General features: G+C 35.5%; 1 long non-coding RNA gene across 2 annotated transcripts; it reads right to left on the bottom strand.

The window, feature by feature from the left end:
• Positions 1 to 969: 969 nt before the first annotated feature.
• On the bottom strand, positions 970 to 4,447 carry LOC110272619 (uncharacterized). 2 transcript variants are annotated; one of them, XR_008010507.1, is made up of 3 exons: positions 3,559 to 4,447; positions 2,033 to 2,232; positions 970 to 1,211 (listed from the first exon to the last, which is right to left on the bottom strand). It is a non-coding gene; the product is annotated as an uncharacterized LOC110272619 (long non-coding RNA). The 2 variants fall into 2 exon arrangements; XR_002363825.2 differs by lacking the exon at positions 3,559 to 4,447 and having other exon boundaries at positions 2,033 to 2,397.
• Positions 4,448 to 4,864: the final 417 nt, after the last annotated feature.

The following is a 4,864-nucleotide window of genomic DNA, read 5'->3' as shown; positions in this document are numbered from 1 at the left end:
AAGTGAAGAAAAGTAAAATCACAGTTAACTTCTCTAAAATTATTCAATATTTCACATGTTGTAAATTAAATAAGGAAGAAAACTAAATATAAAATAGAGAAATATAAATATGCTCTTATCTCACTATAATATAATTAGTTTATCTATTTGCTAATATTATAAATATTATAGCTTAAAATCACAGAGAGATAAAAGAGAGAGAGAGTTTATTAGCACTGTATAAAGTGAAAAATATTATAGTAAAAGAGAGAGAAGGAAATATTTTATTGCTAATGTGTGTTATATTTCTCAGATTGTTTCTCTATTTATAAGCATCACTACAAAAAAAAAAGGCCTATGGTCACGGTATAGCTAGTGAAAAGGGTGACCATAGATCTATGGTCACGGTTTTGGACCTATGGTCACGGTTTTTTACCGTGGCCTATTCCGCCGTGGCCATAGGTCTATGGTCACGGTTACAATTTTCAAATTTTGACACTTTAGACCACGGTTTTTAATCGTGACCATAGGGCAATCTATGGCCACGCATAAAAACCGTGACTATAGCCATATCTATGGTCACGGTTTTAGCCGTGACTATAGCCTCTATGGTCACCCTTCCTTAAAATCGTGACCATAGTCCTATTTATGGTCACGATTTTGGCCGTGACCATAGACTCTATGGTCACCCCTCCTTAAAACTGTGACCATAGCCTTATCGCCGTGACCATAACTCTATGGTCACCCCACTTAAAACCGTGATCATAGCTTTATCTATGGCCACGGTTTTCACCGTGACCATAGCCTCTATGGTCACCCCTCCTTAAAACCGTGACCATAGCTTATCTATGGTCACCCCACAAAACCGTGACCATAGCCTATTTTGTTTTACGAGATTTAATTTTTTTAAAGCATAATCACATCCCAAAATGATGCAAAATAGATCTAAAAATAAAATAAGATAATCAACAATTAAGATTAGTTACATAATTAAAGTAACCAGCTAACATATCAATATAGTTGAGTAAATACACTTGTCTCAATCTTAGTTTTATACAGTGATATATACACTATCACTAAATAGACACTATTAGCAGAATTGTTCCACAGGTGTGAGAGCAATACAACTTAGACTTTGCTAGGATAGATTGTTTCTGGTATTGCTATTCTTTCTTCTCAACACTTGAAAACTTTTGTTTCAGCCACTTTACCATTTGAAAGCTCAGAACTTGCTTCATTAACATGCAAAATAAAGTCACATTAGACTTAAACACCTGCATTTATTTTTCTTCAACTTAGGAAAAAACATATCATAAAAACATATATACTTCACACATATAATAGCTAGTACACACTAAATAACAAGGAGCATTTGCTAAGATTTTGAGCCATTTGGTAATGTTTATGTTTTTAATCTATCTTTGAGTGGAACTTCAATTTCCCTGTTGAAGTCGCTTAAAACTGAAAAAAATCCAGCACAAAGAAAAAACCACAACTAAAATAGAAGTTTAAAAAATAAGGTAATACCGAAATACTATTATTAGCTTCCAACCCATCAAACAAATCAAGTAATCAACACCAGCAAAACAGAAAAATCAAATCGAGTGTGAAATCAATAGACAAAGACAAATTTAAAATAATAATAATGCTGATTGCTATATATTACTGAGTACTGATTCAATGTTGATTGCTACCCCTTCACCTTCATGTATTATTATTGCTTTATCTATTTTTCATACCTTCTGAAAAGAAATAATGGTAGGTTATGCATCTTAGTTCGTAATTAGTTTCTTACTCTTCTATTCAATACATACTCATGGAGCCAATTAGCCAAATGTCCAATTTGATGACCATGTAACATCTTTTTAATTTGATAAAAAAGTGCAATTATTTTATATAGTGGTTGAAATTTTTAATTTGATAACAAACTAGATTCTATTGTAGATTCGCTTAAGGCCAATAAAATCAACAATAAAATTAACATCAACAGCAATCAGCCACTATTAAGCAATCAGCCACTATTAATTTAATTACTAATTTTGACAGTACTTACTTCCATATCTTTTGACACATGGTTCAATCCCAGTGAAGGAGGAATGCTTTGTCTCGCATCATTTGGTGCACTACTTGCATCAGGCGGAGATGTTGGCCAGCTTCTATCATTACTTGCACTTGTTCTGCACTCATATCAGGATTAACTTGTTGCAACAAAATTTTGATCAAGCTCGTTAAACCATGACTGCTCTGCAGTGTCTTTAAAACAGAAAACAGCAGTAGCGTACAACATTCAAAATTCCATATATAATCCAAGTAAAATCCAATGACCATAAAAATTAATATAGTTCAACTTCACTCATCCAGGTTTCTTTCTCAATTGGTTCTGGGTTAATACCATTTTTAATGAAGAAGTTACATAACCTGGAAGTTAAGTAAAAATGAGTCAAAATCTGTTTTAGAAACCAACAAGCTTAGTACCTTTCGATTTGAATAACTTTAATTACAAAACTCTAATTAAGCAAAATTTTGGTTTGGGAACTCCTAGCTCATCCAGAAACAAGTTTGTCTTGGTTGCAACCCAATTTCTATTCAATTCTAAGATTTACAAGCATTGGAAGTTGATGCATAGTTTGCTGAAATCTGTTTCTTTTCAGCTTTGACCACCAATATTCAAAAATTTACAACTCCCAATCCTTAACTCCTAAAATTCTGAAGCTTTAGAAACCAAATTAATCAAATTTTATAACAAAATTGGTTTCGCTCCAAAACTCAGCTCGTAGAAGTCGCAGCAAGACAAACAAGTTGCTGCTCTGTTTGACCTTTTCTGCTGCAAGACAGATTTAACAATCTAACTTTAAAAATTCACCATAAATTGTATATTTAACAAAAAGGTCTCAAATTTTTCAGTTTAGTTCCTTATATTTCCAAGTTTAACCCAGACTTAGTCTCATGCAATTCTGATAATTACATAATTAGTTACAGCCTTTCAAAGTTACTATTTTTATCTAAAGGTAATGCAGAAAATCAGATTTCACGGCTTGACTTTGAAAAATCATAACTAATTCTTCAGTTAATATGAAACCTTCAAATTTAAATCATAACAACTACACTTGTTAAAGTTTACTCATGTTTTAATCTCATACCATTTTGATCACTAGCAAATTACTGGGTCGTCTTCAAAGTTACCATTCTATTTTGAAAACCAGATTCTTAATAATAGTTTAGTCTTTTAGGTCCTAATTCTTCAACAATTCTCAATTCAATATCAATATATTGAATGATTATCTCAGCCTCAACCAATTATACATAATCAGTCAAAACCACAATTCTCAACTAGTCTCGAGTCACTTTCACAGCCTTAGCAATATACCAAACAACCATTTCAACAGCCAACAGTCAATAATCCAATCATCTACCACACTTAGTTATAATCAATTCAATCACAACACCAAACACAATCGCAACCACAATCTAACATTTATATAATCAATCAATTATTCACAGTTATTAATCCTATTTACAGTAATTCAATAAACCTTGTAGGCATTCTTAGATTGAAACCATTTAAATTAAACCTGCTACCTCAGTTAGTTGAACCCGTTGAATTTAAACGCGATGATCCCCTCTTTATTAATCTCAGAAGAAGCAGCAACTCTAACCGTTCTTCAGTATCATTAATACTATCACCTATGATAGTTCCATCAGCAAGCAGGGAAGGCATAGCAGCAGTGTTAAATAGAGACATAGGTTTTCCTTACTCATAATAGAAAAAGTCTAAGAAATAAAATGGAAGCAGAGTAAGTATTAAAGCTTATAGGTTCAAGAATAGGAGAATCAGAATCAGAACAAGAAGGCTGGTGCTGTTTTGAACTCTTATGGCGGTGCACGACTCACTGGCGACCATGGCAGCAACAATAAGGACGGTGGCAGCTCCTCAGGCGCGCACAATCTCTCCCTCGCGTCGTTCTCATCTCCGTCCTGCTTGATGACAACGGCAAGCTCCAGGGTAACAGCGGTGATGGTGTGACAGTGCCACGGCTGCGGCATCTTCCCTCTCTTCACAGACCTCCAGTGACAGTGACGATGACGATCTCAAAGGCGGTAATAACGCGGGCTCCGCGAAGGTCACGGTGGCTGGACTGCACGGCCCTACAGTTCACGAGGATGATGACGACGATGATGGCGAAGAGGCTTGCGACAGCTTCCTCCGACGAGTACGAACGACGATGATGTCGGCCTCTCTCCCTCTGGGCGCTACTCTCTACCTCGGCTCTGGTCTTTCCTTGCGACGGTGTGGGCAACGGGATGGCAGCTACGTGGCCACGGCGTCTCCCTTCGCTCCTTCCCTAGATCACAATCTGATTTCCTTTCTTTCCTTGTCTGATTTTTCTTTCCATTTCTATGTTAGGTTTAGGAAGAAAGGGGGTGGGACTGCGTGTTTCAGAGGCTGAGGAAAGCGGTAAATTAGGGTTAGGTTTTCCCAATTTGGGAATTAAGGTAAAATTAGGATTTTTATAATGGAATAAGAATAAATATAAATAGATATTTTGATAAAATTTAAGGATAGAGTAATTTTAAAACCAAATATATATACACACACACACATATATATATATATATATATATATGTTCTCTCTGAACCAAAGGAGGGCCATGATATCAGATTTTATGTAATCATGTCTAAACTCTTTCGCTCTCTCTCTAGACGCCTTTCCTTTTCTTCACCGTCCTCTTCTTCCTCCTCTCCGATCCATTCCTCTTCCAATCCTCTCACTGAGAAAGTTACTCGTCCTGAGGAACTTTCCCCCAAACACAATATCTTTGAAGAAGAAGTCTGCTTCGAAGATATCAATCAAGCCATTGACAATTGGGAAATACCCAAAATCCC

Source organism: Arachis duranensis, chromosome 6 (genome assembly GCF_000817695.3).
Source record: "Arachis duranensis cultivar V14167 chromosome 6, aradu.V14167.gnm2.J7QH, whole genome shotgun sequence".
Classification (NCBI taxonomy): Eukaryota; Viridiplantae; Streptophyta; class Magnoliopsida; order Fabales; family Fabaceae; genus Arachis; species Arachis duranensis.
The sequence above is the reverse complement of the archived record's forward strand: the minus strand, read 5'-3'. Positions and strand labels throughout refer to the sequence as shown.